The sequence below is a fragment of the Myotis yumanensis genome, unplaced genomic scaffold, assembly GCF_028538775.1.
Source record: "Myotis yumanensis isolate MYYU_CA2020_CCGP unplaced genomic scaffold, mMyoYum1.0.hap1 SCAF_10, whole genome shotgun sequence".
Taxonomy (NCBI): domain Eukaryota; kingdom Metazoa; phylum Chordata; class Mammalia; order Chiroptera; family Vespertilionidae; genus Myotis; species Myotis yumanensis.
The window spans coordinates 70,136,130-70,148,406 of NW_027223761.1; the positions used below are offsets into that span (position 1 = coordinate 70,136,130).

Below are 12,277 nucleotides of genomic sequence, written 5' to 3' on the forward strand. Positions count from 1 at the left end.
GAATCGAATCTGGGACCCTTCAGTCCGCAGGCCAACGCTCCATCCACTGAGCCAAACTGGCTAGGGCTAGATACTGTAGTTTTTAAACTGAAAATTAGTCACCCCAAAAAGTACTTAAAACTTTATTAATTACCTTCAGTCTAATATAAAAAAGTACTGATAACACTATGTAAATCTGCTATGTAATTATATTATATACATAGAGAAAAATGGGATTATCAGTTGTTTGCTTCTTACAATATTAAACCAGATAAAACTCATTTGCATGTGAATGCATTTAGTGAATACCATACACCTTTAACTTGTGATAAATCATGTAATTTATATGTACTCTTTAAACCAAAAGTTTGAAATAAATGGACTAATATTATTTTAAAAAATATATATATTTATTGATTTCAGAGAGAAAAGAAGAGGGAGAGACAGAAACATCAATGAGAGAGAATCATTGATTGGGTGCCTCCTGCATGCCCTACACTGGGCATCGAGCCCACAACCCAGGCATATGCCCCAACCAGGAATTGAACTGTGACATCTTGGTTCATAGGTTGATGCTCTACCACTGAGCCACGTAGGCCAGGTGGGCAAATATGATTTTTAATATTAAGGATAAATGTAAGCTTGATTTAACCTACTTAAAAAAAACACATTTGGTTTTGTTGCAAAATAATTTTTCTTTTAAAAGATTTGTTTTTAACTTTTTTTCACACTGACAGGCCTCTCTTCATTGGTTACTTCAGAGACAGTTATTCAATATCATCTTAAATTAAACAGTTATATCATTTTTAGTATCTATAAATCAATAGACTAAATATGAAATAATACAAATAAGGTCAACTGAGTTCATTTGCCAGCCCTATAAACTACATATACTCTCTCTGCATAATACAAATCTGAAATAATCTGATTTGTACTGAACTGGATGGTAAAGATTTGTGTGTTTTTTTAGACTTTAATCTCTAAAATGCTTCCTTACTCACTTGAAATTAGTAAAGGTAGTAAAGGATTGCCCTAACCTAATATGGCACTTAAAAAAAAATAAGAATTTAGCAATATCTTGAAATCTTTCAATAAAAACTGAAATGCTAAGATTTAAAATCTGATAAAAATATTTTCATATGCTGCAGTACTTGTCAATCTTCGTAATGTGTAAAAATTACAATTAAAAGAAATCTTACGATAAAGAATGGTATATGATCTTTTTGTTTAATGCCTTAAAAATGATCAATATAATTTTGAAAAAGAAAAGATAGCAAAGACTCTAATAATGTCACAAAAGTTATAACATGTAAGGTAGAATATATTTTCTCCTTAATTTCTACACCATTTATTAACTTTTAAGTTTTGTATTTACTCAAGCGCAAGCATATATAAATAACTTTAATCAACTCTGAATTTTATTTATGCTGTAAACATAATGCTGGCTGTTCAGAGTTGATTAAAAAGGGTAATTTTCCTCAGTTCATTAAGCAGCAACATAGAGTTTATACTCTGATAGTTATAAAAAACAATCCAAGAAATATGGCTTAAGTTTTCAGCTTTCTATCAGGAATCCATTATAACTGGCATTTACATACTATACTCATGAACACAAGGAGTACTGGGCAAAAATATAATTGTCTGAAAACAGATTTCTATACTTATAAAGCTATAGATTCCCTTCAGAAATTGTATTGGAAATGAAAACAATTTTTCTTGCTAAATGCCTAATAAGTGAAAAAGCAAATAATACTATTTGTTGAAAAAAAACAAAATTTTCATAAGTTTGTAGATGATGAAGAGCTATAACTAATATTTTAATGGCCAAAACAAAACAAAACTTTATCTTAGCAAGTTGATGCCTTTAGTGAAATTTTCTGAAAATTCTCATTAGATGATTTGGATAATCCTAAAATCTTCTTCTCAAATCAAATGTAAAATCTGTTTTGTAGTCTAAAGAGCCTCATATTAATCAGGAATATTAAACCATAAACTTGTTAAATCAATGTATTTGTTTGTAATGTAAAGTTACAAAGCCATAAAGTGGGTTCTGGTTGTTATCCAAAAAATAATACTAAGAGAACAATAAAAATAAAATAATGAATATGTAATAAATACCTACTGCTGTAGTCTCTGTGTATTTAATTACCATTGTATTTCAGTGAGTGCTGTTGTCTGTGCCCCTCTAGCTAACAAAGGAAGGATGTCCCTTTGAACAGATTGGTTAATGCTCTAGGGCAACAGATGTCTACTGGAACTGCAGGAGACCAGCAACTGGTGGCCTGCCCATCTTCTGAAAACTTTCAATAGTCTTATGCATATGTTCACACAATAGGGCATGTGGTAGAAGTGAAAACCTCTTTTTAACCCTTTAAGCTCTCTCTTTCTCTCCCAACTGAGAGAGGAAAGTCTTTGTCTCCCCCCACCCCTTCCCCATAACAGAACTCTTGAAAGCAATAGTTCTTGAAATGACATCTTCAATCTAATATCTGAAACTAGGGCAAGGAAAGAAAAGGATGGGAAGAAGAAATTAGTAATTCTATGTGGATACTGAAACTTCTGACACAGTAACAGGATGCTTAATCATCACATTTAAAACAAGCTGTTTGAAATATCGACCCATCTCCCCAAGCTAGGTTTTAAGGCAATGGAAAAATCTATCAGATCTTACTATTATTTTACAGCACCTAGGTCTGGCAATGACACAATAAGAAACATAAGATTGTGACAAGATAAAAATCTAAATTTGTTGTTTACGGAAATATCAGAACATGTTATAACTTATCTTTAAGTACCAAATGATTACATGCCACGCCTAACACCTGGCAAATGCTCATGGAGCAGTAATTATAAAACTCCAGAATTAGAAAAATGTAAAAAAATCCGCTTCCATATTTTACAGAAAGAACTCAATTTTCTGGTATTTCGGCACTATGTAGTAAGTTGTAGGCTTTCATTTGAGGTGCTTTCTATCCTTTACAGAGTTCAAGTTAATACTTTGAATATTTACTAAAGTTTAACTTCCAAGGCAGGAAGTAGCATAGGTACTCACGTTAGCAGAAAATACAAAGACACTGGCTTCTGTAGCAGCTTCAGCAGCAACTCCTTAACACAGTTTTAGCTGCAGACTTCCAGGCAGGCAAGAAAAACAATGAATGGTTGAACAGATGGACGGGCAATGTCTTTGCTTAACCTACTACCGAGTGGAATAACAGCCAATCATAGGCCAGAAAGCTCACAATTAGTTGGCCAGGCAGATGCAAGCCAACCTCAGCACCCTGCATCCAGGTTTTTAAGATAAGCAAGTTGATGTCACTCTGGGGGTCTGCCCTGGGCAGCATGTGTATTAAGGAGGGGTGTGCGGCAACAATAGGCCATACAAAGCTGACTAGTAGGCAGCTGCTCTTTGAGAGCAGTCATTAGGGAGCAGGCTGCCAACAAGAAACACCTGGCTTGGGCAGACCAGCTTTTCCTCCTTGTTTAGAATGCACGGAACAAAGAAACCAATTACATTTAAAGGAGTAAAAGTTGCATGTTTCCAAAAAGTTGAGGCTATTCTTTAGTATAGCTTTTTGTTTTTGAGAACGAAAAGAAAATGATGTGTGTCAAAGTAGCAATTAACGACGGCAGCAATCCCTTTGCTGTAATAACTGAGTTACTGGTGAAATGAGACAGATTATAATAAAACTATTTCCCTGGAAATACTGGGAGGTCTAAAATATTGGTAAGTATTGGTTAATTTGTTGCAAGACGATAAAAAGAGGAAAAGAGATGATGACACTAATATTTTAAAAACAAAGGTTTAAGGGTTTACAAACAATTGATCTTATCAAGTAAGTTCACTAAAGTACAAATAAGTCAAAACAAGTTTTGTGCAACTTTGTGCCAAATGACTCATCTGAAATGCATAATTTAGACAAAACTAACTTCAACCTAAAATCACCAGGACAGCCCACCTTACGTATGTCAGAGGGTAGTGTAAAATTACTTTATGATGGATACTAATGAAAACAAAACCTTTAAACCTGTTAAAAGTATTTGTACTTAATAAAATTTGTAAGATGTAATATTCAGATTCCAGTTCAGCAAATAGTTAACTTTATAAAGAAGAAATATTGTGGTATTTCTGAAGGATATAAAAGTCTACAAAAACCAGCCCCCTCAGTGAGGAAGCTTGCTATCCCTGATTTATGTCAGTTTCAGACTGCAGTATTTGTAATGCTGGGGACTACTTGCTTCTGAGGCTGCATAAGTCATATTTTGAGTGGCCTCTGATGGTGAAAACAATTCAATAAAAATGTAAACACCATCAGATGTTGTGAGACGATTTCCCTACCACAGAAAAAGGAAACCTGGGGCTGTCCTGCTCCCTACTTATGTGATACAGCGTGTGCACACGCACCTGCACACACTCGAGCACCTCCTTTTCATTCCAGTGCAAATTAAAAGAGCAAAGGCAAAAGGCTGCTCTTACAATTTTCTGACACAGGCTGATTTATGCAGAACCTCGGCTTTTCCCTTATACACTTAATCATGAACTCTAAAGACACAAAATTTGGTTAGAGCCCCCAAACAGTCAAAATCAATCTTTCCTTTCACACACATATACAGAGGCCACTCATAATTAAGATCATTTGTGAATACTTGGACAATAACATATTGGTTGGGACTCTTGGCCATATCCTTATTGTGCCACCAAAGTATAAATAAGCTCTTCTCTCTGTACAAAATAAGAGGAAGATGTACTCTATATGGTTAAAATTTTCAGTTATCTCACTGAGAGCATTCTTTATGCCTACTAAAGGCTTAGAAATTATTGTTGTTTCCAGAAAAAAAATGGAAATATAAAGTATGACACAGTAGTTCACCATTTGTCTATAGATATTTTCCTCAAAAGAGCTTGAAGGTATGCCATCTCAAAAATGTCAGGAAAGTTAAAAATCTGAAAATATTTTTTAACTAAATGAGATTATTGGGTTCTGAATGACAAACTAATTTTTAAAGCAAGAACCACTGTTTTCTCTCTGCCAAGGGCTTCAGTTATGCTTCTGCAGTAGTTAAGTCCACAGTCTAATTTCATAGACCCACTCAAAATAAGTTCTAATATTCTATAGTTTACTGCAAATTATAAAGTGATTACACAGAATTTAGTTTTTATATATTGGGTAAGCACATGAAACGTGAAGAAAATAAGAATCATCTTTTTTTATTTCCTTTTTTGGTGGTATGCTGTTACTTCTTTTTGCAATTTCATGAGTATCAACCCTGAAAGGGGGAAGAAAGATAAATAAGGCCACTAATATGGTTTAGTATATGTACTTCTGGTAAAACTGAGTTTGATTTTAAAAATATAAGAATGAAAAATATAACATATTCATGCAAAGCAGTTAAAACTGAAACCTAATAAAACTGAAACTATGCACTGACTGGAGAGATCAATGTTTACGGTCAATATTTATGAATTCAGATTGAAAACTTTTTCTTTTGTGTATAAAAAGGAAACTCTTTAGTATGAATAGACAGCCTTCTTTCCCTTGGGTTCTCTTTCTTCTCTTCATCCCTTGCTACTATAGTTACTATTTTATAGCTTTAATTCAGGAGGAGGAGGATCCTCTCACTAATTCCTGCTACTGTGAACACAAAGAATGAGAGAAGAAGGAAGAGCTCAGCAGGCAGCCTGATCTCCAGCACTGATTAAGCTTTTTCGCCAACAGCAAATAAAGGCGGCGATCTGAAAAAGCTAATCAGACCCTGCCGTGGTATTTAGACTATCTGTGCTGCTAGGACTGGATAATGTTAAGCACATTACAACATCTGTAGGTGAAAAGACAAGATGGCCCTGGTCTGTCTCTCTTAGTCACACTTCCCTAGTCCACTTTCCACCGCAGAGCCAGTACAAACAGCTGCTGGCTCAGCCTGGTCACCGCAGTAAATGACTGTGCAGTTTCACAGAAGAAACAAGAAAACAAGGTAGTGTCTAACATCTGAAACTTCAACTATATGACAAGACCTTGTAGGCTTGCTGAAGTCTGACAGTGAAACTTCTGAGCTTTGATGCTAATGTTTGGAATCCATTCTCAGTCAGTGATTCAAGCCATCTTCCTGGTACCTGCCTCCTAATGCGGGTTTGTTCCCCTTTAATATACTAGTACAATTTCTTTCAAGTCTAACAATAACACTATAGAGTATAGAAGATTATTATATCAAGTTTTATCAATTGTCCTCCAAAAAATTAAAAGGTTAAAACTTATTTTTGAGTTACAAACACCCAGCCAAAACCCTACTTTTATACACAGGATGTAAAAGAATGGCGCACAATCAATCAGGCACCAACTCTAATCTCTAGGTTACTCTATTTAGGAAGTCGGATGGACCATGACAGCTTTAATATATTTTATTTTCTTCAGGCCTTGCTTACTTTTGCTTCTTAAGTTACCTCTTCCTTGAGTAGCCCCTAGATCCCTGCCAAAGTAACTTTCATTGACACCAACCACTCTCATGCTTAAAAACAAGTCTCAGTAGCAAACCATGAGTCTGATTCTCTGCTTGGCTGTTAAGGTTCTTTCTATAACCTGGGCCTCTCCTGGCCCTGTGACCGTCTACCTCCCATTTCACTGAAGGGGAAGGTAGCATAGGTGAAGTCACCCTGTGTGTTCCCTAGCACTGCCTCACCACCCACACAGATCACCTCTGCCGTTCTAAGCCCAGCTCAGGGTTTATTTTCCCATTAAACCTTCTTGGACTAGTTCAGTTTTTATTGATGCCCAACTCCTGTAACATGAAGAGTCCATACTGCACAATATTAGCACTTACTGATGAATCGGGCTGGAACCTTCTTGAGGGCAAAGCCATTAACTCACCCATAATCCACACAGAAAAAACCGACGTGCAGCAATATGCTGACATCTAGAAGGCATCGGAGTGAAAAACAAGACCAGTAAAACAACAGGTTTCTGCCAACAGGAATGCAGGCCTTCACAGAAACAAATCGCTCCCCTGCTAGGTTTTGTCCCTCTTTTGTGACCAGGTGAGCTTATCAAAGAGCCCTCATCTGTTTGCAATGCTTGGTAGCCCTGGTTCTGCCATTGGGGCTGCCTGCGCCATTCCAGGCCGCTGTGAGCCAACCCTCTCGATGATAGAGAGCTTTTCACACAGTCTCCTTCGCTGGCTTCCACTTCCCACCCAGAGTGGTGTCTATTGGAGTAACATTCGGCCTCTGCCTCCTCACCTAGGATGACTGATCTGATGGGAAAGTCTGGGAAGGGGAGCTGTGAGAGCAAAGCCCACCTCTTACTCACATACTTCTCATTGGGGTCTGCCCAGGTGCAGAGTAAGTGCACGGTTGCTTTGCTCTCCAGCACTGCCTGAGGTGGAGTGGTTAAATCTTTCTAACTTGGAGGTTCAATGTAACTAAGCTCTTTATGCTGTGATCTTAAGTCATGGTCTACAATAGTTTCATCAGAAAAAGACCTGCAATTTTGATGTCTATCTGCTTGGCTCCTTTATCTATTTCTCAATGGGTTCAAACCTACGGCAGGAAAAAGACCCACTCAAACAATATTCAACAATAAAAAGTTTTGTTATAAAGAACTATTTAGGAAAAAAAGTGATAAAAAGATTCAGATACATGAACTCTGATAAGACTACTTTTAAAAAATATATATATATTTTATTGATTTTTCACAGAGAGGAAGGGAGAGGGATAGAGATTTAGAAACATCGATGAGAGAGAAACATCGATCAGTTGCCTCCTGCACACTCCCTACTGGGGATGTGCCCGCAACCAAGGTACATGCCCTTGACCGGAATCGAACCTGGGACCTTTCAGTCCACAGGCCGACGCTCTATCCACTGAGCCAAACCGGTTACGGCAAGACTACTTTTAAAATACATATGAAGTTAAGAAAAACAAATTTCTGTAATAAAGAAAGAAGATAATGTTCCTCAAAATAAAAATTCTTAGGGTTTGATTTAAAAAAATCTTTCAGTGTCCTATCACTAAGAGCAGACAACCCTCAACTATCTTTAGGGTTCAGAGACATATACTAAATAAATCCACAAAAACTGCATTTCTTCCCAGTGGTCTAAAAACAAAGGAACTTTTCTATAGTCATTTTTAAGTGACAATATAACCCATATTCTTAGACTTCAAATATTTCCCAGTGATTAGCTTTCCATTCAGTATTTTAAAAAATTCACTAAACATGTCTTTAAACAGATTATCTTAAATTCCTATAAAACCTGTAAATACTCAAGGAACAAGGAATCTTAGAAAAGGTCAGTGGATACAAATCACATCTGAAACGCTGGTGTAATAGGATGCTAAACAGCTAATATATGAGGAAATAGTGGAGAGACAATTCCTGAGAAAAAAAGGCATACATGATTTTACAAGAAGTAGAAAGCACATGATATTATCCATGTTAACAAACACAGTTATGTTAAGTACAACTGAAACTCTGAGGAAAAACGGACCCAAAATATGTAATTTTATATAAAACATATACAAGACATTCTCAGAATTATATCACAACTGAGTGGTAGTTAAATGACACTTTATCTCGACTGGTAATGACAGTATTTACATCATCATCATCAAAGCCTAGTCAGAACTCCTCTCTTCTGAGCCACGGCACTTAATCTTCCCCTATGACATTCCTCACTTTCTGCCCGGTTGTGCTGATATCTGCACATCACACCTTCAGGCTGTGCATCATGCAAGCTGAGGGTGGTGCATGTCTTGTTCTTTAAATATTAAATAATTCTGCTTAGCAAACTAACTCAAAGCTGCTTGACCAAAAGCATTGCTAAAGTGAAATGGACAGACTTAGGCTATAAAGAATAGTTGCACTAGGTAGAACTAAAACAGGGCCCTCTCATTAGGTCTGTCTGTTCTTGCTAATGGTCAAGAAGAGAGCATAATAGTAGCATGTGAATATTAAATGGAAAGGAACTCAGGAAAACATAAAGCATGCTATACAACAAATAATACAAAAGGAACTGCAAACCTTCTATCACCCAATAAAAGTTCTGTTCATTATAAATTTGATCTAAATATGAATCCTTATTAATGATCAAGTCACAAAATAGTTCCTTATATACCAATTCTTATAAGATGGAAAAACAAAATGCTTGAGTTAATACTTCCAATGGCCCTCATATTACTGATTTTAAATCACTGCACACTACTGATTTTAGACAACTGTCCTGGTGTGCAAGACACTGGAAAACACGGAGAGGCTGACATAAAGAACACTTGTTAGAAGAAATGCTCAGTGAAATTAGCACAAAAGTTTATGAAATTTTTTTTTCTTCATAGTGTTCCATTCATACTAGAAAGAGAGGTAATAATTCAGACATTAAATTTGTTATTCTGGCCTGGCCAGTGTGGCTCCGTGGTTGAGCATGGACCTATGAACCAGGAGGTCACAGTTTGATTCCTAGTCAGGGCACATGTCTGGGTTTTGGACTCGATCCCCAGTAGAGTGTGTAGGGGGCAGCCGATCAATGATTCTCTCTCATTATTGATGTTTCTATCTATCTCTCCCTCTCCCTTCCTCTCTGAAATCAATAAAAAATATTTAAAAAATTTATTATTCTGAGCATTTAGTACAAGATTCCTTCTAAGTAGGACTCATCATCTACTATAATTAGTTAAATCTAGAATATGAATCATCCTGAACAGCTGCCAATGTGATTTGTTTGTTAACTCCTGTGTTTTGCTTTCTGATTTATCTGCCGAGCCCAGCAGAGTGCCTGGCACACACAGGCACTTAATAAATATGTGCTAAATAAATGATGGCACTTCAATTCGGGGCCAAAATCTCTTCTTCAGATTTGTTCTTTACTTACTTTATATAACCTACCTCCAGCCAGACCCGAGTATTTAAAGCAGTGGTTCTCTCAATTTGCTTACATATTGGAATCATCAGGGGAGGTTGAAAATACAATATTTGGATTCCAGAGTTCCATTCCTAGAGGTTTATTTATTTATTTTTTTATCTAAGTGAAGCCTGCCATACTCCAGTGATTCTAATGTGTAGCCAAGTTTAAGAACACTGACTTAGAGTTTCTTTCTTTTAAAATACCTTTCTCCACAGCTTCACTTGTTAGAATCCTACCCATTATCATTGAAGACTCAGCTAAACACCCAACTTTGCCATGAAAACTTTCCTGGAACACTTTTCAACTTACCTTTGGATTATCTAAGTTTTGCACAAGGCCTGACATGGTTAGGACCTTGTGGGGACCCTGACCAGACTACGCCAGATGTTCAAGGCCCATGTGCCATACGCATGTGCAACGGCAATAGCACAGTTCTACTGTACGCACTGTGAAGGCATACCTTTCTATAACCCACACGCTGGTGTCACTATGTGACAAGAAGCCTCTTTCATTTGAGTTAGTATAAAAATGTGTTGCTGACCAGCTGGTGAGCGGCTGCTTTGTGGAGGGTACTTTGAAGAACTACTTTGTCTAGTAGCTCCTGTGTTTGCTGCCGTGTTAGCAAGGACTACTGTATGTGCAATGACTACTTAGACTGGAATAAAGTCTCTCCTAGATGCCTTGTGGCTACTCATGTTTTCTTCCAATTCCTGGCATCCACGGAGGTCCAGCCCCTAGCAGAGGGGCTGTGACCGACAGACTGATAAATCTTTGAGTGGTGAATAATTCTGGGAGCATGACACATAATAGAAACATAATAAATATTTATTGGAAGAATGTATGGTTGGTTCTCATTATTCAGATTCTGTATTTGCAAATTTGCCTACTTAGTAAAATTTGTAACCACAAAATTAATACTCACGGTGCTTTGGAGTCTTTCTACAGACATGTCTGCACAGAGAGGCAGAAAATGTGACTTGCCCAAGACACACAACATTCCCACTGAGGCTGAACAAAGTGACACTTCCCCTTCTTCTTTCAGCTCTCCTACTGTAAACACGTGTCTTAAAAAGGATTATTTAGTGCTAACTTTTTGCATTTTTGTGCTCTTTGTGGGTGAATTTGCTGTTTAAATGCTCCCAAGTGCTCAAGTACTATCTATTAAGTGCAAGAATGCTGTGAAGTGCCTTAAGGAGAAACTATGTATTAGGTAAGCTTTTTTAAGACATAAGTTACAGTGCTGTTGGTTGTGAGTTCAATGTTAATGAATCAACAGAATATATTAAATAAGGTGTCTTTCAACAGCAATACATGTACAAGGTTATGTACTGATTGGTCCATGGAAATGTTTTGACCTGAGGCTAAATCCTGTGTTTCCTGTAGGAGCAATGGTTCAGTATTTGTAGCAACTTTACAGAACAGAACTACAATGAAAACAAGAATCGGCTGCAATTTTTCCCTATTCAGAACTCATAGAGATCTTACCTGCAATTTTTAATACCAGTTTTATTCGGCAACTGGGACCCTCCTAGGGCCTTGCACTGGGACTACAGCAAGAACAAAGCAAGTGTCCTTCCCTCACCAAGCTTTCGGTGTAAGGTGGGGTGGGGTGGGGGAGAGGGAGAGAATATAAACAATAAAATATATCAGGTGATGGTCAATGCTAAAGAATCTTTGAATCATGGAACTCTACCCTGGTAAGGCAATATTTGTGCAGATGCCTAGATGAAGTGAAAGGAAGTATATAACAGGAAGAGGGAGGATTAAGTACAAACCCCTGAATGAGAGTGTTCATGGATCAGCAAGGTGGCCAGTATGACTGGCAGGAAGTGAGCAAGGGGATGAGTCAGAAAGATAAGGTCACGAGAAGCCAGGACACGTAGAACTCTGAAGGGCAATGCTTCCCAAACTTTACATGGCATCTGAAGATCTGAGGACCTTGAAGTTTCTGACTCAGGAAGACTGGGGTGGGGTCTGAGATTAACGCATTTAACAAGATCACCGTTGATGCTGTTGCTATATTGGTCCATAGACTCTACTTTGAGTAGCAAGGTCATAGGTCAAACTTGGCTTTTATTCTGAGATGGGAAACCTTTGGAGGGCTTTGAGCAGATGGAGTGATATCACCCTATTTTATACTAATGTCTAATAAGCTTGACCTACTTCCACACTTCCAATTGTGTTACATCGATCTTTACCTATTTCTGTGCCAACACTGTATATTAATAACTGTAGATTTATAATATATTGGGTACCTTGCATGTGCAAATATTCTATCATTATTTTTTCTCATTTTTATATTACCGTGGATGTTTGTGTATGTACATGCTTTCAAGTACTTTAGAATTGTTTTGACAAGTTTTAACCAAAAAGCTACTGGGAGTTTGACAGGGACTGCACTGTAGTAAATACC

At 37.2% G+C, this 12,277-nt stretch overlaps 1 protein-coding gene across 4 annotated transcripts in view; it reads right to left on the bottom strand.

Annotated features, from left to right (window-relative positions):
* ZC3H12C (zinc finger CCCH-type containing 12C) overlaps positions 1-12,277 on the bottom strand; it is a 67,075-nt gene that overhangs the window by 38,380 nt on the left and 16,418 nt on the right. The window contains exon 1 of one of the 4 annotated variants that reach the window (XM_070425962.1): positions 3,032-3,138. The exons of the other annotated variants lie outside the window; for them this stretch is intronic. The gene's annotated coding sequence lies outside the window, so the exon portion shown is untranslated. Of the gene's footprint in view, positions 1-3,031; positions 3,139-12,277 lie in introns of those variants that run through there. 4 annotated transcript variants of the gene reach the window in all.